The sequence below is a fragment of the Poecilia formosa genome, unplaced genomic scaffold (assembly GCF_000485575.1).
Source record: "Poecilia formosa unplaced genomic scaffold, Poecilia_formosa-5.1.2 Scaffold15, whole genome shotgun sequence".
NCBI classification, from domain to species: domain Eukaryota; kingdom Metazoa; phylum Chordata; class Actinopteri; order Cyprinodontiformes; family Poeciliidae; genus Poecilia; species Poecilia formosa.
The window spans coordinates 2,139,287-2,165,387 of NW_006799954.1; the positions used below are offsets into that span (position 1 = coordinate 2,139,287).

The 26,101-nt window shown below is 36.4% G+C and overlaps 1 long non-coding RNA gene across 1 annotated transcript; it reads left to right on the forward strand.

Moving 5' to 3' along the window:
* The first annotated feature begins 1,480 nt into the window (after window positions 1-1,480).
* On the forward strand, window positions 1,481-23,897 carry LOC107835612 (uncharacterized). Its single transcript, XR_001661413.1, has 4 exons — window positions 1,481-1,493; window positions 16,636-16,754; window positions 23,247-23,252; window positions 23,887-23,897. It is a non-coding gene; the product is annotated as an uncharacterized LOC107835612 (long non-coding RNA).
* The last annotated feature ends 2,204 nt before the right edge of the window (window positions 23,898-26,101 follow it).

Consider the following 26,101-nt stretch of genomic DNA (forward strand, 5'->3'; position numbering starts at 1 on the left):
TTGTTGGAGTTCAGAGTCAAATACATTCTTTAAACCACAGACACACCGCTATGGGTTGAAGTTTTTGAAATGCAACTACAAATTTGGTTTATAACAGTCTGTTCATGTTTTAGCAAGGGGTGCAGCTACTTTTTCAAACAAGGCCAGGTTCTTTGTCTTACCTTTTATTTTTTACTTTTACTAAATTAAATCATTTGAAAATGGTCATTTGTGTTTATCATGTAATCCATATCAAAAAAAGAAATGAAATGGGGAAAATATTTTTTCGCAGCACAGTAATCTTTTTATTGAATCTTTTCACTTTTGAATCAAAGTCTTTTTTCCCCCTTTGCAATAAAAGAATTAGATTACTAAAAAGGGTAATCACAACAAAGAGCTATTGTTGCTTTAATCCTCAAAATAACTCCAGTTTTGAAGCCTGTGGTTACTTTTAATAGAAAAAAAACTTGTTTATTCATTAATTTTAAACCATATTTTGTCTTAAACGGGACAGACAGGATCTCATTTTACTTTGGTGTGTGAGTTGTTGGAGAAGTTGGCACAGTTAGCAAAGTCAAGCAGAATGACAGGAAGATCTGCAATGGTCTTTGAACCTTCAGTATATCATTTACCTTGTGACAGTGGATACAAGGCAACATATCTCTCTAGCAAAGTCTTTAATATTTACAGAGTCATGATTCGTAAGGAGAAAAAGATAATGGAGTGAGTCGGAGGAGAGAAAAATGATAACTGTAAGAGCTTTAAGAAATGTCATTTTCTATCACAGGGTAATCTTTCACTACAGATTCAGATGAAAGTAGCTTGCCTGAACTGTCAGGCCAGGATGCCAATGCTTGACATAGAGTACTGACTTTTAAAAAACACACACACACACACACACACAAAAAAAGAATCACACAACTCAGCTCTCACAAGAAAAAAAACAACTAAACTGTCCACATTTACATCAGAAATAATATGTAAAAACTAAAATCATTAATAAAATACAAAAAAAAAATAAAATAATAATAATACAAATCCTTATAACTGGTAAAGGTTACAAATTAAACATTAAACAATAAAAATAACTTACAGAATTTTCTAAGTATTCTAACATATTTGTAGTTTTCTGGAAGTTTGTTCCATATTTGTGGTGCACAGTGTAGAGAAATGAAGTTATGTTAATAGTTAATAGAACCAGAACCAAACGTGGAGATGCTGAACGCTGCATCTATGTGTTTGGTTCTGGTTCTGTGGATGAAGAGTAGATCTGGACCGGAAGACTTGAAGGAGTGGAAGGTCTGTGATTTATAAACAAAAAGTATTTTAAAGCTTATTCTATGACCTACATGAAGACAGTGTAAGGGCTTTTGAAGTGGGGTGATGTGCTCCCATTTCCTTGTTTTTGTGAGAACGTGAGCAACAGCATGTGGATCAGATGCAGCTGTGAGACTGACTCACAATGAATGTGTCCACATTATGATTACATGTACAAGCTTCCAGAAGACTTATTGGTAAGGCACCAAGCAGGGAGTTTAATGCTTCTGTGTCCTCTGAGACGCACATTTAGCTAAAAGTCAACTATCTCACCATTATAACCTGTTCTCTCTGATTTGAATCATTTTTCAAGATGTGATGACCAAATGTAAAAGCGTTTATTTAAGAAACCCTTTTGATCTTTCTAAAATGAAATAGTCAATTGTACATATTTTTATTAAAATGTAGGAACTTTATAAAATTCACACTTTTCCTGTGGTTAAGATCTGGGCAGTGGTTCTCATTTTCTTTCCCTTACACCCTAAAGTGTCTCTGGAGTTTATCACGTGGAGAACTCACTCAGCCTTATTCACCAAACGAGTTTCAGAGCCACAGTGGATCAATGTTTGCAGATTTAAAGTCAATTTTTCAGAAACATAGACATTCCTGACATATAAATTGCCTGAATCGTGGCAATTTTCAATATGCTTCACATAAAAATACGTATTTTTATATTTCAAGCCATTTCCACTGGGCTTTAAAGCTGAGCCTCTTTACTGTTTGTATCATTTGGTATGGAGGTAGAACCATTTGTACTGGTATGCTCTGTCAGCCTTATCGCTTCAAACCCCAGGTTGTTGGTCATTATGGTCTTTTGATGAAAGTAGTGTACCTTTTATGTAACATCACATAAATGTCATGCATAAAACCAAAGTGCTTCTTCTCAAAAGTCCCACGTCATCTAGAGGAGAAAAGATGATTTTGTAGATTACTTCAACATATGTAACATTTGGTTCTAATGCTGTGACTGTTGTGTATATTTTCTGATCGGAATTTGAAATCATGGCTTAATTCTTGAAGTTTCAGATAAAACATTTTTAGATTTGAGAACTTCTGGTTTATTTTGTAGTGATTACTAGGGGAGCATGCTCTAAATTTGAAAACTGAGCACACAATTACCATCCTGCTTCGCGCTTCAATGTTTTGATCCTGACACAGATGAAGAAACATGAATCAGTTCCCCTGTTCTCTGAGCCAATCCTTTCCTGTCTTATTTTGAATGCCGATTTGAAGACAAAGTTTTGCATCAACAACTGTCAGTTGAACAAAGATCTCTGATCTCCAGTTATCAGTGAGCTAGTCGGAGGCACACACACGCACACACGCATGCACACTGTTGTTTATAAATGTAAAACCTTGTTTACAACCACAGGCACAACAGTTATTGGCAAACTCAACAAAGCTGAACATGATTCCTAAATTGCTTACTTGTTTGTGAATGTTGACAACAAGGACAGACAAGAGGGGCCTCTGATGCCTTTTCCAAGGGGAGAGGCTGTGAAAGACAAATTCCTGCTGCCTTGGTTACGGAGCAGAAGCTTCCATTCTCGTTGTTTCTCATTTAAAAAGGAATACAGGTGCATCTTAAAGCAGGAGAATAATGTCAAAAAAGTAAAATTATTTCAGTAATTTGATTCATAAACAGATCTTCTGTTTTATCTAGATTTATTATACTCACAAATTTAAGCTTCTTTATATACCACATTTAAAAAAAATAAATAAATGATACAAATGCAAATGCAAAGAGAATGCAAACAGAAAATAAAATACGATAAAGCAATAAAAGCATTTTTAACTCTGATGCTGCTGGAGAAGTCAGTGAGCCCAAATGTGTTTTTGAATGTGTTTTTCTTTTTAAAAAAACACTGACAATTGGAGCCTGGCTGATGTTGACTTACTAAAAAGTATGTATGTGTATTGTGATTGATATGGACTCAATACAATCCCTTTTTTAAATAATTCTATAGCAATGTATGGTAATTTGCATCCTGTAAGCTCGTTAATCGACTGTGAGTGATCATTTTTTTATTTTCATAAAACTGATCTCTAGAGGATCTCATCTATTTTTGACTCTTTGCTGTTCATTCCACATGAGCTGTTAAGTTTTACCAAAATCTGTTTAAGTGCAAAAAAAAAGAAAAAAAGAAAAAGGAACAATCACAGTCTATAAGAAATGCACAGCAGCTGAACTGCCATAAAATGTGTTATCGCCCATGGGAGCTCTAATTACCTAATGAGCAAGTTAGTGTCCATTATATAGACTCTTCCATGCAGGTGGAAGTGTGCAGGCCAAATCTTACTCTTAATTAGCTTGCAGGGGAGCCAAGTCAACGGCTATTCAAAGACTGTAATAATCCTTAAACTTTACGCATCTAATGATCAGCGAATAAATACACACAACAGTTTCCCACTATTAAACATAAAACCAAGACAGGGGTAAAAGAACTTAGATGAGCTTTGGGATGGACGAGTGGATCAGTACCACAGGCATCAAGTGTGAGAATGTTTATTAAACATGTTAAGTTTGAAACACCATCAGCTAATAAAAACTGTAAAAAAAAAAATAAAATGCATAGCGTGTTAGAAACATTACACATTATTACACATTATCACCCTGAAAATGATTTCATGCTGCTTTTAATTTGCATCGGGAGTCAGGTCTGGGAATGACGGGACTGTGAAGCCACATGTGCGTCACCAGTTTAAAGAGAAACAAACTGTAACAGATCATAATGAACTGTTTTTATGTGAAACTTTCATGATGGATTGAATGCATTTCCCCAAAACTGGATGCCGAACTCAGATCTGATCATCAACCCCTGATTTCCCCATGCCATAAAACGTGATTTTTATTGCCCTCCGCTAAGAGCCAGAGTGTAGATTCCTGAATCATCACTACTTCAAGGTAATTGTTTAAGCAAAGAGTGTAGAGATTAGTGTCTCTTTCCTACAGGTTTATAACCTATCTTTTCTCCTTTTTCTCTTTGCACCAGTAAGATTCTCCTCTGCATGTTACTCATAAGAAACGTCGTTCTTACATGGATTGTTTGATTACTCCCAAAAGTACAGCAAAACAAAGGGAAATATAATTTGCTGTTGCTTGAATGGGGGTCTGATGAAAGACTTGTGGTAGTTTAAGCATCTTGCTGCAGTTGAAATGTAAACCAAAAGCTGCTGCATCTGTTCTGAAGCTGACATTATGTTTCTTCTGATAAGACACGTTCCTTTTTGATAAAATATGTGACCACTGTTGTCCCGAACACCACTGTTTTTTACACAAGGGGGAGCAATCAACTCAGATACCCAAAGAACATCAGCCACACAAGGTTGAAACAACATTGTATTTCAATTTACACCAGCAATAACAAAAGCAGTCTTAAATGTTATTTACAGTCACCAGGTGAAAGGCCAGATTCGGCACCAGGAGTCACTTCTTGATTTTGCGCTCCTCGCTCCGCTTCCATACGGCTGATCTGAGACTACTGAAAAGAAAAAGCAAACACCAATATCTGCGCACCACAGCGCTTTTTGTGGCATGCTTAATGCAAAGCAAATCAGGCAAAGAAAATGTAGAAATCATAAACAAATGTTTCCCGCTGTGCCACTCATGCAGAATGTGGGGGACAAAAATGTCCTTGTCTAACCTGAAGTAAAATATTTGTGGACATTATGTCTCTGCCTTAGAACCTGGCCACATTCCCATAACTTTTATTTTCTGTGCCTATGCCTTGGCTTGTCCTGACCCCACCTGTCGTTTGGGATATTTGACTAATTATGAGCAGAGACTTGAATACTAATATTTTTCCTTTTGATTGAGAGGTTGGATAAAACACTGAGGGTGTTAACACAGGCATTTCAACATATATATTTTATTTTTTGCTTGAATATTATGATCAATTTTTATTCAGGAAATAAAAATAAAAAAATATCACTGCTGGCAGGACATGCAAAGAGATTTAAACTTTTCTTGGTAGAAGGTAGATCATATTTGCTGTATTTGGCCACGTAAGTTCAAAGGTTTGGCAGGACGCATGCATGATATATTGTTTGAGCAGCGGCGCGCATCCAGCAACCAAAAGCCTACAGCTTAATTTTTATGAGAAACGATTAATCATCCTGCTGCTGTGTGCCTAAGGGACGAAATTTAAAATTCACATGTCAAATTGCAAAGCTGTACCAGTGATTGTGACAAAAAGTGTCTGGTATTTTCTTTTATGTTTATTTTTTTCAACGTTCTGATTCTTATTTTCCCTAAATAAAATATTAGTTATTTCTCAAATAAAAAAAATATCTATAAGAAAATAAAACATGCTGTTTTAACTCATTTAATGCCATGCAGTGATTATTTAACACAAGCAGGCAATTTGTAGGTTCACTAGACACCCTTTAAACTCAGATTATGCAATAAAAAATAATAATGACATAACTTGAATGTATCCAAAGTAGTTGCCATAAAAATAATATCTGAAACTACTGTTTTCTGACTGTAAGTACGTTCCCATAATTGATGATATGACAAAGATGACTATTATACCAATTTCTTTAACACTTCACCAGGCAGTACAGGTCAGCTGAACCTGCTCTAATTTTAATGTCTGTATTACCAATGGAAAGGTATTCTCAGTGATAAAGCATTCCAAATGGACCTGACCGAATTGTAAATGAACCACATCCATCTTTGTGACACGGCGTAGCAGGGTACTTTCCTCCAGAATCATCTCGAGATGACCTTGCTATTTAAAGTTTTCTGTTGATGCTCTGCCTCTTACAATCAGGAAAGTTAATTTCAACATCCATAATACTGAAAGGATAAATTAAAAGGGTTTAAAACACATTTTGTGTTATAATAAAATAAAAAATAATAAAAAAACAGAGTAAAAGCAATTACAAAACTTTTCATTTCCACTGCCTGGTTCTTGTTGGCTTAACTGCAATTACTGGATGTTTCAGTCACTCTGCTTGTGAAGCTTCAAGTATAAAACTTTTTTTAAAACAACATTTGAGCATGAGGCCTCCTGGAAACAGATTTTTTTTTTACTTTACTTTTTTGGCTTTAGTGTTTCAGTTTATGTCAGTGATAGCTATTATCACAGAGAACAAACACTGCAACCTTTCCAGTGCTCTTGAACTCCACCTTCCTCCCCAGATTCCAGATTATTTTTATCTCTGTGACTAAACCACATAAGGAAGAAAACGCAGGGGTCTTTTCTCACTCATTCAATCTGATTTTGAGGGGTAAGGTCAGCTAAAGCCAATGAATTTATGTATTTTTGTTGTTGCTCTCAGTAAAAAGGTTCATGTCTCAACTGATTTTTAAGAATAAGATATTAAGTAAAGCTCTTTGACCTACAAGCTTTGACCTGCTTCTTTGCACCATTTAAAACATGTCTCCTCTCTCCCAGTATTTTATTATTTTTTTGTCATTTTAGGCACTGTGATCTCAAAATGACACACACTGAACATGTATCAAGAACAGAGGGAGTTACTGTGGTTCATGAGTGAGTTCATTTTTTTTTTCTGAAACCCATAAGACATGAATGTTGTTGATAGATACTTATACTGTCTGTACCACATAAATATTCATGCTTTTTTAATAAACAATATCCCCTTAAAGCCAAAAACAAATTAAGAGATATTCAGACACATTCTTGAAAGGCCTCCAAGGATTTTTTTTTTTTTTTCTTTTATCAGTTCAGCACAAAGTAATAGGTTTCCACAAGAGACACTTGTCCTAAAGGGACAAGAAGTCTGATATTTTCCCTTGCTGCTTCTCTTTAAAAGTCCTTGTTTTGTTGGTTTGGTAAGAAATGCAATAAAAATAAAATATCAAAGGGACACCGAGAGTACACTTAAATACAAAGCACTCTTTAATATTTCACACTTTGGTTCACAGACTTTGTTGCCTTTCTAATTTTACTACTAATTCTAATCAGCAATCATGCATGAAGTCATGAAAGGTTTAAGCTAATGACCCTCAAATAGCATTACATCCGATGTTTCATTAAATCAAGAATGAATAAATGAAAGATTTTATGTTTAGTTGGTGATCGTGTGAAGTGGAGCGTTGTTGTTGCTCAGCTGCAAGGGGAGAAGAGGGCAGCAAATAAGGAAACAGTGCCAAGGGGGATTAATTGGCACAGCTTCACTGTGTTTCTAATTAGTCTCTGTGTTTTTGTTTACAGTGGTGTGTTGAGGTAGATTTGTAAGGGGGATAACATGTCAGGCAATGTTGGAATCAGACTGATGTGGCTCCTTCTCTAAGCAAAGTCTGGTTGGACAACGAACTAGACACACCTCATTATGACCAGGGTTTGTCTTTCTGTGTCTGTTCACGGTGAGATATGTGCAAGACGCTGAAGGTGAAGGCTGCTCTTGGTTCCCCCCTCCTCATTATGGTTGTGCGTAAAACTTTTATTAAACTTATATCAGTTATCATTACTTGAACATAAAACAGCATGTACGGGAGATGTAGATAGGTACCAGCTCCCTACAAACCTGCATGGCTGGTGTAGAAAACAGATGGATGAATGTTTACGTTAAAATACTGGGTCACATTCCCAAAGACAAGAACTATTTGCATCACACAGATTTGAACATGTGAGAAGTTGCAGAGCACAAAAAAACAACAACATAATAATAACAATAACAACAACAACAATAATAATGATAGTAATAAAAACTGAACTTGTACAGTTAAATATTTACTAATATGAAAAACGAATTCACATAAAATTAATTGGAGCTTGAGTAATTTGTTTTGGGCACAGAAATCTTTCATTTCAACAGAAGATTAAAGAAACGGAAAACAAAAAACACAAGGTTCAAATCAAATTTCAATTAATGCGTACCACATTTTCCACTTATTTCCAAGGCCTACATGTCAATTGTTTACATATTTAACAATGCACAATAATTCATACTGAAGCAGCCTGTATAGAACATCACCCAGCCATGAATTAATTAGGCTTTTCTGCTCTGATAAGTACCAGCCAAGATGAGAAGAGCTGCACTGAGTCTTAGAGAGCGAGTAATTGTTAATGCTGTGCTGAGGAAAACTTCACTCATCATATTGTTTATCACAAGGAGGAGACTTGAACTTCTGGCAAGTGACACTTGCTGCATGAGGAACTGTAAGTAACAAGTAATATTATTTTGCAGAATGCTTTTCACTTCATTAACTTCTCTGATTGGATTTTGGAATTGATTCTTGAAATCAATAATGTTAGCATTTTTGAAACGGGGAAGTTTCACGGGTATTTTGGAATTTCTTGCCTTGTGTAAAAAGTGGTATTACTGTGAAAATTCATAAAATACACTACTGGTTGTCTTTTTGTTATCGCCTCTCTTCATATTTAGATTACTAGTGAAGTTTGAATTTTAAGGAAGGATTTAAGCTGTGTCCAGCTTCTTCATTGGTGTTGCAGTGTTATACAGAATAATAATGTGATGGATGAATGCATAAGGAGAGAAATCTGTTTAAGTATGCATCTTCCTCTTCTTCTTCTTTCTGTCTTTCCCCTCATAGATATTTTTCCATCTTTGTATCTGTGTGTTGGAGGCTTAGAAGTCAAGCAGAAGCGACTTTAATCTCTGTCCTTGAGAGTAATCTTGCCAGTGTACAAAATGGCTCACTTTATCAATGTGATGGCAGTCTGCCCTGCTTGGAGTCTGGAGACGGCAGCGCCAGTGCTTTCCTCATGACAGTTCAGAACAGCAACCAGACGATCACCTTCTCCAGAGGCCCACAGAATATTTAGGAAGGACAAGAAAGAAAAAAAAAAAAAAGAAAACTATTTACAGTTTTGGAATATTGCGAGCTGCGATATATCATATGAAAAAATGCTTTCGACACCCCCAAGGTGACTGACGTTCAGCTAAATTACATTCATTTGCTTATAAATCCATGTTTATTTAAAAGTAGAAAACAGAGATACTTTTTACACAAGATGTAAAGCACAGATTCAGTTTCAATTCCAACATTAATTAGTTTTTGTATATTGAGCATAAAAAACATGCTTTACATTCATTTTACAGTCATCCACACCATTATGCCGGTGCCTTGCATTCAATAAAGGTAAAGTCCAGTGGAACTTGTAGTTATATCTTGAAAAAAGAAGAAGAAAAAAAAAAAACATTTTCATGTTGTGTGAATATTTTTGCAAGACCCTGTATTAGATTAGCAGAAATTTAATCCATCCTTCAATGTCACTTTTGTTTCGCCAAACATCGGAACAAAATTACTCACAATGTCACATTTATGTATATATATTTTTTTATAAATGTTATATTGTTTTTGGTTATATGTTTACTAATATTAATCGCCTTGGATAGACTAGCTGGTTAGCAATTTCTCCTTGGGATCAATAAAGTATATTATATTCTTTGGCATTGCTTCCAGGGAATTTCAGATTCCATAACCATCCTTAAATGTGCTGCCAACTGCCATCATTTTTGTGTGCAGGTCTAAGGTGTAATAGTTTGGTTTGGTTTTTGGCTTTCTTTAGTAACAAGAGCAACACATTTATGGTTTTGCACGTAATTTTTCTAGCATTTTAATTGTTGTATATGTCATGTGAAGCTTGGCCTTAAAACACATGGACTCCCCCAAACTCACATCAAACAAAAACGTGATGTCTTTCACCTTTCAAAGCAAGGACTGCAATAATGCAATCTGTTTGCCTGCAGCAGAGGTTCGTAATTAGCCTCTCTGTGTCTAACACAGTGAGGCTAAATTGGGTTAAGTCAAGCACGCAGACAACCAGGTTGGATGCAGCAGAGGGCAGTCCCAAAATCAGGTCATCATTGAAGTTAAGTGTGTACACACACCTTTGGAGCGCGCCACTTTCTGTTGGTCTGTATCCCATCATAACGAACTTCCATAGGCATTGGTTTAGAGCACAGCACGGACACCCCTTTGGTCATCCTTCATGACCGCCTTTCAAGATTAAAAGAGAGTTGGTTCAAGGCATCTGGCACCTCCCCAACCTGCAGTCAAATACAAACTCTGTCCTTTTATAATCCCAGAACCTCCTCCTGGGTTCTGTTTAAAGGCTAATCCCAATTACAGCAAGGGACCGTCACTGGTGCTGTTTAGCTCTACGTATGATCTTTTTTTTTTTTTTTTGAAACTTGCTGTGATCACATCATTACAGCATTTAAATGATGCACAATAACTAAATCAAAGTTAAAGTTCTGATCTTGCAGTAAGAGATCCTAGAGGAAGCAGGAGAAAAAAATGAATTTTGCTTAAATATTTAATTGTGTAATAATAAAATATCATTATAAAAACATGTAAATATCACAGTAAATTCCAATGCCTTTGAAAGACAAAAAAAAGTTGCAAAGACAACCAGATTGATATTAATCTAGTGTGTATTTAGCTGAAGCTTTCTGTGTTTCCACGCTGGGTTAATTTAACCTCTGAAAAATAAACAACCAAGGGAATATATGAGGCCTGAACATCTGTTGTGAACAAACTGCTCCATGCTGCACAATATTTACAAGTATTATTGTGGTGTATAATGCCTGTGCAAACACAAGTAATTGTATGTGTTTATCATATTTTTTAAACTGAAAGCATCGTTACCGTGACAGTTTTAATATTCACATATGTCTGGTTTCTGTATTCGTCATTATTTAACTGGTACACTGACTGATATCGTTGGCACTACGTAAAATAAATATGTAGTTCAGTAAGCGAAAATGTGTCCTTATGTGTCACAGCTATTAATCTTAAAAAATTCTGAATATGCATTATTGGCTAATTAAATGACGGAAAGTAAAACATGCACAGAGACGTGTTTATGCAGTTTTGTGACTTTTAGTTTGCTTTTGAACTCTGTTGTGTCTGAACTAATTGTTCCAAGCTAAAAATAAAAGAGGAGAAAACAAACAAACAGAAAAAACTAAAAACATAAACAAAACAGGAAAAATTAAATTAATACTTTTATTTGGATGTATTGTGATGGAGCAACACAAAATAATGCATTTTTTTTTTGCAAATAGGTCAATCACAGTCAGATTGGATAGAGAGAACCTGGAAACAGCAATTTCTTGTCACATAATCTCAGCTGAATTTACTGCAGTTCTACACTCTTAGAACAGTAGAACACATGAAAATGCTTTCATCTAAACCACTCCTCTTCCCCTTACGTGCTACAGAAACACATTCCCACAGCATGATGTTACTATCACAATGTTTCACGTTGTGGCTTGTGTGTTCAAAGTAATGTGCAGTGCCAGTTTTCAACTCCATGTGGCATTTTACATGTTTTGTGGCAAACTTAATCTTGACTTTTTTTTTCTTTTTTCTTTTTTTTTTACCCCAATAATAACTTTTTCTGTGACACTCTTCCACAAAGGTAAGATCGGAAAACCGCATGAGAGATAGCTCTTACGTTGAGGGATTTATCAGCCTTAATTTTTGATCTCTGCAGCGCCTCAGTTATTTGAGAGGCTGAATGTACACAGGACTTATTTAGTCTTTTTTTGCAGCAGTATTTTAGTGAGCAAATGCATTATTATTGTTATTGAAATGCTGATCTCTAAATAAGATTCATACACAACTTAATCATTGTGGAAATACAATGTTTACAGCACACAGCTAACCATAGTTAAAGCTTAGTCTCTCTGCAGGGAAAATATCAGCATGCAAAATGGAGTTTTGCCATTATGTAATACATTTTGCTTAATGTAATTGGGTGTGTAATGGTGATTTAATGGGTAGATAAATTAAAGCCAAACATACTGAATTTTTACTGTGTCTGGCAAAGAAGTCCAGAGACATAAACCCTACATTCATGTACTTAATGAGGGCTAAGGCTTAACCAGTTGATAAAACTCTGACACCACAATTAGCTACTCAGCCGGAGCATTAACTTACTAACAAGCAGGGTGCTATGTATAAAACCAAAGCAAAAGGGCAAGGTTACTGTTGAATTAAAATAACATAAGTCAGTCTAATGAATAACCCATAATAAATGGACAAGACAAAGAAAGTGATGCAGTTGAGTGTAGTTGAAGAGACAAACACATAATAAAATGTAAACCTTTTTGAGCAGTATTGTTCATCAGCAATTTATTTTACCCTTGAAAGTTATAGTTTTATCTTTTCGCTGATGATTTTTCCAACGAAAAAGTCGCAGATTTTTACTGAGAGAAATCCACACCTCCTCCTCCTTGCATGGCGAGTTGGAGCTTCAGGGGAGGTGATCATTAAGAAAATGGGAGAGTGGGTGCCGGATGGAGGCTGAGAGATGGATAACTGTGTTAGGCAAGGCAGACAGAGCTGCAGTGAGGGTAGTAAACAGGTCAGACCCCTGTAGGCACAGAGCTGCGGTTATTGGTCCACTCCCTCTCTAATCATGATTAATGAAAAGTTTCATAAAAAAGAAATGGCAAAAATGTCAAGGTTCAGGTACAGATTTGATATTACATCATCCGGTTTCTTCCATTTGTCTTGTCGTTGGATGTCTTAATCTTTTTATTACTTTAACATTGATAATTTTTTTTCCAAGAGAATTTGTTTTGTGTGCTGAAATATTGTTAGTAGATGATAAAAAGTTTGACTAAATCCCACAAACATGGATGTCCATTTATTTTATTTCTTTTGGTGCTTGTATTTGCATGAAAGCCAAAGTTTGGATCGACAGAATTTCCTTCTCCAACTATCAAAGCATTAAGGAAAAGTTATATTTAAAAATATAAACAAAATGTATCCTCAAAGTAAATTAAGAAACATTTGGAAAGTCTGAATGTACAGTTCCATAGGCTCAAAACTATTCATAATTTTAAAACTACTTTTATTCTCATGACATTTTTTAACATTTATACATATTACTTTTAAATCCTAAACAAAATAGCATTAAGTGAAAAAGGTTTGCTAAACCACAATGGTCTCAGGTGATAAAACATGTAACACCTGTTTTCCTAAATGTTCCCTTATAAATTATTTAATAACTCCACAGTGAAATAAACAAAATATATTATTTTTATCTTTTTGAGCACTGGAGTCAATGTTGCTTTTCTAGTGCTGACTACAAGGTCTGATGCCCCAAGAACATTCAACTTCAGCACTTATTCCCACAGGGTCATGACCCTTATCCGTTAGAAATTCACAAAGGCCTCTCTCCATTAAGACAGTCACTGCTCTCCTGTGACTGATGGGTGGAAAATAGCAGTCCTCTTCTTCACCACACAGGGTTTCACCAGTATTGCTGCAGACTGCCCATCAGTGCAAAGCAGCATGTCCCTTAGATGGTTGCCTGGGAGTAGCAGGGTCATGCAGCACCAGAAAATGCTCTTTCTAACCATTTAAATCATCTGCAGGCTTCCTTTTTGCTACCAGTTTTCACTTCTGCTCTTCCTATGTGGTTTAAAGGGGCGAAGGTGAAATGATAAGAGTGTTTCCCTGCTGTTTCACAATTGCAAAGTTGGACAAAAGTGTATCCACCCCTGCAAACCACCATGCATTTTGAGATGTCATTCCTAAATCTTGTCATTCTAGATCTTCAATCAGCCTTGGGTGATTAAATAAATAGTGTCTGAAACAGCTGTTTAATGACAGTATGTGTCATGCAAATGACCTGCACATTTAGAGAAATATTGTTATGATCAAAGACATTTCAAGCATTCAAATACCTACAATATAAGCATGGTACGTACATATTAAATAAGTAAAGGTTGAAATTTTTGATGGAATTGAAAGAGGTTTTCCAAGCCAAAGTTTCAGGAGGGAAAGTTGTTGTACAACATTTAGTGATAGCCATAGTAAAACAGAAACAACGCCCAAAAACTATTTATTTGCACTTTGCTTGATCTGAATGTCATTAACCGAGTCTAATGCACATAAACCACAAAACCTCCATTTGTGAACATGTTGCTTTAGTGCCTGAAAGTCTATTATGCACTCACACTTGTATTACTGTATAACATAAAGTGCAGCTTGTATTACTAATAGCGGTTAGCCAGCTCAATTAATATACTTTAATATATTCTCACAGCTTTACAATATGAAGCTGGAACACAGTGAATCTTGGCTTGATAGTATAACAAAATCCAAGTGATCAGAGGTATTGTTTCTTGTTTTTTGTGATGTACATAATGGGTCTCTTTTATAAATGAGACAATGAGTCTCAAGAATTTTTTTTTCTCTATAAATAACGGATTACTGAATACAGCAGAGATACTGGTACTTATTCCTGCTTCACTGTTGTGCAACACATCACTGTGATGTTTGTTTTTACCTTGCAAATAAATATTACTAACATCTCTGGCATGAAACAGAGGTAGAAAGGGATTAAATATTAACCAACAGAGAGCTTTGTATTACTCACCAATGCCCTCATATGTTTTTCAAACTGTATTTTTTTATGCTTTTCTAGGGTTTTGTTCTCCGTTCTCATTGGTATTGTATTTCTAACTGTCTAAATGGAAGGTTGCAGCAAAATGCAGACCACCTGCGGAGAGTAATGATCATATGCCACACACTGTGAACACATGGTTGCCCAAAATTATCAGTGCGGCTCAGCTTATTCGGCAACAGATCTAGTTATTAGAATGCCACTGAATTCTCAGATCATCCAGTCACGAGAAAAACAAAACAACCTACCCCGTGGCGTTGTTTGTGCAGTACACTCATTAGCGATCAATGCCCCGTGAGTTGGTTGAGAAAAATTACCAAAGAAAATCCTTTTCCATCACACATTGTGCAATTTGGTTGAAAATGGTAAATGGTAAATTCAAAAATCTTGATTTTTTTTTTAATGTTCAGTCATTAGTGACAAGATAACATTTTTTTTCCTTTATTTCCTCTTGCTAAATAAAATCCTTAAATTTTATGACTGAAGTTCCTTAAATTATGCACAAGCACTACAATATAAATATGTTCCTATATTTCTGACCTGGAATAAGTGCCTCACTTATTCTGCTACATTATTAACCCTACCTTCCTCATTGCTCCAATATTTGTAAGGTTTTGTTCTCCTGCTTCAAATCTCAAAGTATCAAAGTACAAATGTTAAGTCACAGCGCAACAGTTTGCAATTCTACTTATTCAACATCCACTGCTCTGACCTCCCATGCTTAATTTCATTACAAACGTGAGGCTGGTGTTTTACACAAAAAGAGATGGTGACAAGAGGTAAATATGAGAAAAAGACATATGAGTTCCTCCTTGTGTATTGAGTCTTTCACTCCATTTTTTTTATCCCCAGGAGATCCTTTATTGTTTACTAAGAGAAGTGATCCATCAAAGCAAAGTAATTGACATTTGTGAGAAAACAGCAGCAACTAAAGGGGTCTCTACAACCTAGTGTGAAAGCAAAATAAAAATGTGTTTGATATTTTGAGAATATAGAAATTAACTTACTATACTTACTTATCATGTGCTAGTAGATCCTACAGTAATGTAAAATGCAAAGAAATATGTTTTAATTAGTTACAACCACAATTCAGTACATTTTATTGGGATTTTATGTGATGATCCAACACAAAACTGGAAATAATGGCGAAGTTTAAGAAAAAATGCATACATTTAAAATTAAAGAAATCTGAAAAGTGTGACGTGTTCGTATTCACCCCCTTCACTACAAAAACTGGGCTCCATTATATATAAATGGAGCCTACTTGTTTTCTTATTTAACTTCAGTGTGACTACACGTGTCCTGCAAAAATGTAAGTGGTTTGAATCTAATGCAGTGGTTCTTAACCTGGGTTCGATCGAACCCCAGGGGTTCGATGAGTCGGTCTCAGGGGTTCAGCGGAGCCTCTGCCACGGAGGTAAAGACACTCTTGTGTAAAGTTGTGATGACGCGCCCCGCTTTGCCATCACTTGCTGCAGAGGATCACGTTACATTGCTTGGCCAATCAGTACTGCGGAGGAGCACTGATTGAAGGAGCTCCACTCTCAGCATGGATTTGAACTTGTGTCTTTAAATACTTCAGTAAAACTCACCGTTTTTACCAAATTCTGTAGCTTTCGGTGTACTTCTAAATCTGCTCCTTAGTCACATCTTTTCGGGGTTGTTACTGCCTCTAGTGGCGTGGGGGTGGTAACACAACTAATATAATTACATTACTAAATCAGAGTATCGCAAAGTCTTTTTATTTATTCTTAATTTTTCATTCTCTTAACAATGTAGAGCTAATTAAATGAGCTAAACAAGACCTTAAAGTGGTTCCAGTTTCTCTCAATGGCCAACCTGTTGAAACTGTGGCACATTTTAATACCTTAGGTCGTTCCTGGACAGTCAGCTGAACTTTGCTGAAAACACTGACAATATTTTGAAGAACTGTTCTCAGAGACTCTACCTAGTGATCATGAGAGCCTCTGAGACACAGTTTATGTATTAAATTTGGGGGAAAAAATAATATGTATCACTACAGAAGGGATCAGTGAATGTGCATATGAAACTGGTGGGTTCGGTACCTCAATAAAGGTTAAGAACCACTGCTCTAATGTAAAGTTTTGACTTATATGCANACTCTCAGCATGGATTTGAACTTGTGTCTTTAAATACTTCAGCAAAACTCACCGTTTTTACCAAATTCTGTAGCTTTCGGTGTACTTCTAAATCTGCTCCTTAGTCGCATCTTTTCGGGGTTGGTACTGCCTCTAGTGGCGTGGGGGTGGTAACACAATTTACATAATTCCATTACTAAATCAGAATATCGCAAAGTCTTTATTATTTATTATTAATTTTTCATTCTCTTAACAATGTAGAGGTAATTAAATGAGCTAAACAAGACCTTAAAGTGGTTCCAGTTTCTCTCAACCTCAACCTGTTGAAACTGTGGCAAATTGTAATACCTTAGGTCGTTCCTGGACAGTCAGCTGAACTTTGCTGAAAACACTGACAATATTTTGAAGAACTGTTCTCAGAAACTCTACCTAGTGATCATGAGAGTCTCTGAGACACAGTTTATGTCTTGAATTTGGGGGAAAAAAATAATATGTATCACTACAGAAGGGTTCAGTGAATGTGCATATGAAACTGGTGGGTTCAGTACCTCAAAAAAGGTTAAGAACCACTGCTCTAATGTAAAGTTTTGACTTATATGCAAAGAAACATTGATGACAAAACACTGCAGTCTAATCTGAACACACTGTTCTCACAAATGCGGTGGTGGCAGCATCAGGCTTTGGAAATACTTGTCTTCAGCAGGAACAGGGAACTTGGTCAGAATTAATGGGAAGATGATAGCTGACATAAAATTCAATTATAGGGAAAAAAAATAAGTTTTGACTATGACTCAAAAGGAGGGTATTATGAAAAACTGACTTTTGTTAGCTTTCCAGTATGTTATAATGTCAATCCCTCATCACAAAACATATCTGGAGTGTCACTTTGACTTATTCATGCATGTTTAAGAAATCGTTGAATCTCCTGTGGGACCATTCATGCGACCTTCTCATTCACTGCATTTATTTACCCAAAGCTCAGTTTTGAAACTTCAGTCCTTCTGCTGAACTCAGACCTTTGCTGTTAAGAATCTGTGGCAAGATACATATTTTCATTGGCTTTATCTTCCAATCTGATTTAGCCTTCACCGTCTTTCCAAGGATTAAAACAGGTCTTAGGTGACACATTTGTCATGCAAAAAAGGCAGATGCTTTTTGTCACCTTTGTTATAAGAATAAGCATTAACATTTTAATATTTGGTATGAATCTACTTACATGAGCAAATCAGTTGAAAACCGTGCTGTTCTACACAATGACTATATTTTTTAGTTATGTGGTTTGGTTTTTTTTTTCTAGATTTACTACAGACTGATGTCTTACTACACTCCCCTAGCACTTGTTCAGCATTAATTCATCTTCCAAGGAATGTACTGCTTTTCAATTTTTATTCAGCTCTCTTCAGGAAATGCAATAATCCTTACTTAATAGAAGTTAGAAAAGGATGACTTTCTTCCAGTGTATTATCCAAGACCTGGAGCCAGGGATCAGCTGTCATGTTTTCAAAGGAAAAGCTGCTTACAAATACTCACTATGAAAGGATATAGTTTGTCAAACACCCTAAAAAAAAAAATAAAAAAAAAAAAAATCCAGGATGGGGGTTTTAGCTTTCCAACGGATATGTTAATATCTGTTGGTGTTCTCTTAGCTGAAGGGAAGTTGTGCTCATTATCACAGATGACCCGAAACAGTAAAACAATGTTCAGTAGTGGAGTCAGCAAACACACAATTAACACATCTGCTCTTATCAGCTGGGGTTCTGGAGCACACAGTTAAGTAAACAGCTAATGTGAGGTTGACATGCAGTCATCCAGAGGAGTGTCTTTGAAAGACATTGTTTAAAACTGCAGTGAAAGTCCTACGGCCACCTTTGCACAGATGTTACTGATCTGCAGTGTGCCGTATCCTGGGAACAAAGCTGTAAAATTATGTTGAGAGAGGTCCTCCCTAATAAATCCATGTTAATTATTTGTCTCTCTCGGTTAGTTCTGTCAAACACCTATCACAATAACACCTCTCCCACAGAGCATGACAAAGAAGATTAGCACTTTACAGGAAGAATCTCACTCTCCTTGAATCTACATCACATTCATTCACACATTCCCTGTGTTGCAAGTCACATTCGCCTTCATAGCTGTCTCCTCAGAAAAGCTACACCTGGCCTGGTGTTCAATTCAGCTGTGACACCTTCCTGGAGGGAGCCATTGGGCTAACCTATTGCCTATTGTTCCAGAAGACATGCATGACTATATATTTCTGTGTTTGAATATCTTTCTCTCTTAAACATTGCAAATGAAGGTGCAAACTCTGTTATGTACTCTGTTGGATGGCTGGACTGGCTCAAAGCATTTCTGTTTAGCTGTGTTTCTATCCCTGAGGAAGTCGGTGAAAGAGCTTCTTCTACCATTAACTATTTACTTTTTCCTTTATCACTGAAAGTACTGTGGGATCAGTGCTTCTGTGGATGCTGTGTGTCTGCTCTGACATGTAAAATCCCCATTTGATTGCAGCAGAATACCACTCAAACCGAGCTTGGTTCTCGCAGAGGTTTCTTCCGATTAAAAGGTTTTCTTTCCCACTGCCACCGCATGGATGCACATTATGAGAGAGTGCAACATGATGGAAGCGGCTGTCAACTTTCAAAGTCAGTGACTTGATGCAACCAGCAAGATTTCCTTAGAACTAAAACTTTTACCAATTAGAAAACTGGACCAGAACTGGACTAAACAGGACTTTAATGCATTGTTTTATAACTAGGATCAAAGCAGGAGATGACAAGGCCATGAAGCCATTTTCTTAAATAGTCCACTCTGAAGAAAATCTTATTTTATACTTTCCAACAAAATTAAAATACTGAAAACTGCTTTAATCAGAACTTAATTTAATGAGAGAGACGAGATAACTGCGACTAGTCCAGGTGTTCAAAATAGAGGCAGGGCCCAAGAACAGAGAAGGAATAGCCTAAGGCTGACTGAAGGTACCTTTGCTCAGATCCTCATTCCTCTTTCATCTCCTCACCTCTTTCCTATGACACTCTTTCCAGACGCAGACATTGCTGTCCTTCCTTTGTCAGCTTCTGACAGCTCTGATATCATCATCTCTGCTGGAGGGCGTCCGTGGAAACTCTGGTAATAGCTTTAATGATAGCCTGTAAGCATATGACTNATTTCAGGTGTACCGTCACCTGGTAGCAGAGCAGGTGAAGTGAGACATTTATGAAATATCTCACTTTTCAAATGTACTTTCAACCACCTAAGTTGAGACCTAAGTCGTGTTAGAGATCTGTGTAGTGTAATATAATGAATTCATGTTAAAAAAAAAGTAAAAAAAAAAAAAAAAAGAATATTTTTACAATGTTGGATTTTTCAAATTAATGAGAATAATTAATGCCTAAATGAACACACAGTAATTTGAGATAATATTCCGTTCCATTATGGAAACACTATTTTTCTTGCACGATCAAAGCAAATGCAGTGCTGTGAGCATATGCAGATACCAAATCTTTGTAAATGTCTGTCCTACTTTAATGTCTAATATATCTTAGTGTACAGCCTGTGTAAAGATGCTGTAATTAACGGTTTTCCCTGGAGGCCTGAGCTGAGCTGTGAGTCTTTTTTGGAAATGTGAGCAAAAATGGGCCTTTCTTTCCAATATAACAGGAGCATGGCAACAGCACGTACAGCTAAAGCATCATTTTTAGTGAGAAAAATTGTCCATCTTTACTGTAAATCGTTTTTCTTTGATTCTTAAATGTGTTGTTCTCCGTGTGTTGTTTTTTTGGGGGTTGTTTGTGTTTATATGGTGTTTCTGTCTGTGCTGGAGCTGCAGGATTTCCCTGGAGGACGGAGCTGAGCAGGGAGCTCCAGCACACCTGCTCTGCACCAAGCCTCATCAACGGCAGGATAAGGGAAGGCAAGACACTTTCATTTCAATATGACATTTTCAGCAACAAGGCAATTTAAAGTGCTTCACATGATAAGAAGGGGGGGAAATAAGCAAAAGACAAAAATAATCTAAGACATCACATTGACATCACATTGCAGTTGCAAAGTGAGGAAAAGTTAATGATATTATTAATCAAAGGCAACTTTAAACAAATTTGTTTTCAGCCTTTTTCAGCATTTCTGCACTTTTCTGGAACCTTATTCCAGATTAGAGAAGTGAATGCTGCTTCTCCCTGTCTGGTTCTGGTTCTGATTCTTAGGATTGAGAATAGACTTGAACCAGAAGATCCGGGTGTTCTGGAAGGTTGCTACGACAACAGATCTTTAATGTATTTTGGGGCTAAGCCATTCAATTATTTACAAACATACCTAATATTTTAAAGTCTGTTCTCTGAGCCACAGGAAGTTGTTGCAAGGACTTTGGAATTGGGGTGATGTGCTCCATTTTCCTAGCTTTAGCTTTGCCTGAGAAAAACTCACAAAAATATGTTTGACAACAGCATGTTTTGGAGAACATATTGTTAATCTACTATCAGGACACAAACTTTCAAAAATAATTAAAAAAAAATAGTTGGGAGATTATAAATAGAACTTGAAGAGAGTTTTATACTTTTTAGACAGATATATAAAATAATAGGTTAAAGGTGGAGGTGGAAAAATTAGCCCCGACATTCTGCCTTTTACTCTCAAATAATGATCAAAGCTTTGAAAAGGGATTTAGGAGAAATGATTGTCCATGTTGAATCAAAAACAGACGGACACAGATTAGCTGTTCCTGCATGGGGAGCTAAGATGTGCAAAGTAACAGATCCACATATGTTTTTATAATTCTATGCAGACATTATAAGTTCATTAAAGTGAACTGAAACTCTCTAGGCTGACAGAACCAGTTCATCAGTCAGGAGTGTGAGAACTTCACATCAAGATTTAAGCTGGGCCCTGGAGAAAAGCGACAGAACAGTCCACATCGGACTGAAGTAAGACACTCACTTCCTGTTAACATTTATCAGGTTCTGGTGATTGATTAATAACAAATTTCATGCTTAGTTTTATTATTTACTAACTGTTATTAATTCTTCCTTTAATGTTTAGTCTGGTTATAATATTGGTTCTAAGAATAGCTTAAGAGTAAGAAATATATACAAACGTCGTGTATTTATGTATGTGATAAAGAACACTGGTTTATGAGCAATTAGTTTGCTCTAATTTAATATTGCTACATCTCATAATGTCAACACATTGTTTTTCGACTGTGGAAAGAAGCTACAGAATATTATGAAAAACAACAACAACAACAACAACAACAAAAAAACACTTATGTGCCATAAAAATGTGTGAAGTCATCTTAGCAAGGGTCCAGCTGATAAAAGTAAAATAAAAGACTTTCTAACTGTGCCTCACACAAAAACATACACGACTAATTTTGATACAATTGACTTCAAATATGTTTATGACCAATTAATTTCAATAATAACCTGAGTTATGTTAATGATTTTCCTCGAGTATGTTGGGTTGTACATTCAGAGACTTCATACGATTAAATAATTAATCTAAGGTAAAAGCAAAGATGCTGATTTTCAAAGTCAAATAACTCTATACACAATTATTTAACTTGAGTACCAGAGTGCTTAAGGACACAAGTCAGAACAACACAAAGGTCTCACAGTGATAACAGGTTCTGACTAAACTGTGCATTGATCTGGAAAGCTGTAACCGAGATGTTGCTGGCTGATTCCAAGCAGAATTCCCAGCATGCACGAGAACAAACTGTGTGAATATTTTCTTTTTTCATGACCTTTTGCTCGCTGTGCAAGAACAGCAGTGGCAGCCGCAGCAAGCTGAGGATTCCTTCGGTGAGCAAAAGGTTCTTTGTGACAAAAAAAATGACAGGATGGCTGTGCCTGGTTACCAGTTTGCAGGGCTTTGTGCTCACTCTTTAATAGAAGTGCATACCTGGAACTTGCTAGAGAACATTTTTATAGCATTCCAAACTTAGTTGTTGGAAATAACAAATATAACACAAGGTTGTTTTGAACAACTGGTTTTCCTTTGCCTTGTGTTGCATGCTTTGTAGCAAAAACAAGAGGTTTAATCTATAACCCGATCTTTTTTTTTTCATGGAAGGACAACATGGTGGGTCTGTTAACCTAGTACCTAGTAACATTTACTGCTCTCTAGTCTTGTCTATTTATTCACTGGTTAATCAGGCCTTACACTTTCTCGTGTGTAATGTGTGAAAAACAGCTTGTTCAAGTGATATTACCTTACAGCTCCTCTACCATGCTGTGACGCGAACAGACAGACTGACCTTTCAGTCACTGCTGTTGGAAGCCAGCAGAGTTATGCCGCGGTGTGCAGCAAACCTAAAAAAAAAAAACAAAACAAAAAATAACAGAATTACAGCAGAGCTGTGATGTTCTGTTCACTTACTCCACAAAATGGCTTCAAATGAAGTCAGTTCTTCATTTCAACTCCAAATATAAAATTGTATTCATTAAAAAATAAATAAATGAATAAATAAACAAAAATATAAAGAACTTGAGGCTAGAATAATGTAAAGTCTTGATGGAAGCATGGGTCACATTTTCAGCCGGCATCATGTTTCAAGGAACAGCAGCAGAGGTCGGGGGAAAGTAGGCAGTCACACTGAGCTCAGAGAAACTGAACCGCTGTTGTAAGCTGTTCTTCCAAAACTGTGTATATAGCATGAGAGAAAAGTTGCAAAAATATCTACAACCCCAATAAATGTAAAGCCTAAGCTGATTCGAAATGCATGTGTACACTTTCCAGTGTGACACAAAGAAGACTGTACTGAGATACACTGTTCTCAGAAAGCAGCCCCGGAGGGCTGTGAAGGAGACTAGATGGAGACATTAAATTCTACTTACAATATTTTTGTTGGTACTACTCTAACTCTACTCTAAAATAGATAATATCTACATCACCACTCCTCAATAAGTAGTTATTGAGGCTGTAAATGTGAATTTGGCCAGACAGTATGTCTGACACTGGAGCTAGGCCAAATGAGAGAGAGCTGAGCTAATAGCAACCCTGGGTTTATTTCCATGTGCAGTGTTTTCTCAAGGTCATGGTGAAGGGCTTGTGGAGCAGAGATTTGCTGCTTATCTCCTCTGCAGGACAGACCGGATACTCCCATTAATCAACCAGAGTTGCTTACAGAGGTAAAGCTGTAAGTGAATGAATAAGTCAAGGTTTGTTTTTGTATTTCGGCACGTTTTTTATTTTTTTATTTTTTTTTATTTTTATTTTTTACTTAAATTCCAAATTGTCTAGGCTGATTTCTTTAAAAAAAAAAAGTTGATGGAGTATATTAATATCTTCCAGTGGAAGATAACATCTCTTCATAAGCCTTTATCAGCAAGTAAAAACTAAATTTTATTTTCATTGGATAACCAATCAGGAACAGATGAAGGTATGCTTCATTGCTCATTGCCTGTTATCAAAAGAGAACCAAGGAACCTCTTGAGACATGCTTAGGCTACTGGTAGAGCCAGCAAGAGTACAAGTTTGCACCATTTGAAAGAAGATAAATGATGAAGTAAGAAAGTCGGGTAGATTCATCGACAACACAATTGCCTTCCTCAGTGCTATCACCTCTGCTCTCTCTGTCACTGTCTCTGTGTGTAATGTACTGTAAAATGGAGCTTGCTTCACTAAGCCCCCTTTATTAGTTTTTCTTTTTATAGGGTCGTATTTGCACAAATAATTTCCTGCCCTCTTTGTGTTGGGTATGGATCAGTTGTCAGGATTCTCCTGCTAAAATCAACACTGGTGCAGTAAGGTAGAGCTTTGCTATTGCATGTTGCGTATACTGTGTGGTTTCACTTGGACAGTTTGACTGGAACACACAAACATTCCCCATTAGTGTGGTGATTTGTGGTAAAAGTGGCCAGCCTTGAATAAATCTTGAATTTGTGCTGTCTTTATTTTTAGCTAACCCTATTCTTGGTAATGTTTGTTTTCATGTGTGTGTCAGTTAGACTGAAAACACTTTGTGTTAGCTGGGAACTCTTGTTTGTTGCTCCTGAATGAGCAGTTGACTCTTTGCAGAAAACAAGAGGAGCCTTCGATAGCCACTTCTGCTCTGCTCTGGGTGGAACTTTGTTTTAAGTTATGTTATCATATTTAAGGGGTGTGTGGTAATCTATATAATCTAGCGAGATGTACTTTTTGCACTGATCTGACAAATTCCTACTATCAAGCACAGAAACCAAAGGAATTTGTTACAGCTTAAGGACGGCAAAGCCAGGCTCTGAATAAGATCACACAATGAATTATTTAAAATTATTTCGCAGAACAATAAAAAAACAAAGATAGTAGTTACAGAGAAAAAAAATTGCAAAGTAACTTCATATGCATGTTAAAATATCAAATCAAATGTCAGTATTAAATCCTTGCAAAAGTTTGATTTATGAATGATAAATGCATACATATATAAATATTCTTTGTTAAAACAAACCTGTTTAGAAATACTTATAAACTAACCCTTCACCCATCCATTTATTCAACCATCCTCTTTCACTTCAGACCCCCAAACATGTTCCCAGACATCTCTCCTAGCTCCTTCGGGGGGAAAAAACAACAACAAAAAAAATCACTAAGACGTAATCTTTTCACCAGTTCCTGGTTCTACCCTTAGGCATCCTTTCAAAGAACATGCTCAGAAACCTGGCTCTCAAATTGTCTGGAAGGCATCCTTGCTAGATTCCCCTACCACTATTTTATGTAGAGGGCCTTCAACTCTACACTTTGCTTTTTTTCTTATTCCCAAATCCAACAGCCAAATACTGTTTTCCAAACGAAGATTTATAAGGAGATCGTTTTGAATGGTTATACATGCAATTTCATTCTAGTTGATAGTAAGTTATAACCACTGGATGGAGCATTGAAACGTAGATTGACCATCAGCTTTGATGTTGTGTCTGAATTGTTGCTAATTATCCACTTTGTCCGAAAGACGTAGGGAGAGTTCAACTACTTCACTTGAGGCAGAAGCTCAATCATGGGGACTATAATTCACCCTCTCCCTGCTGAAGAAACTGGGTTCAGATTTGGATGAACATATTCAGTACCCTAACTTGTTCAGTCTAGATTGTAGCTGGGCATAGTAGTGCATATCAACTCTGCTTAACGAAATTTACAGGACTACACCTTCTGTAAAAAGCAAAGCTCAACAAAGCAGAAAGGCTTTGCTCTGGAAAGTCTGTTCATAAATATAATGAACAATAGGGACCAGACTTGACCAGAAGGCGATCCACAACTGACAATGCAAACTAAGCTTTGATTCAAGTGAGAGGGTCATGCCATTCCAAATCTTTTAAGCCTCCTCCAATGCCACCAGGGACATGACTGTAAGCGTTTTACAAGCACATAAAAAACATG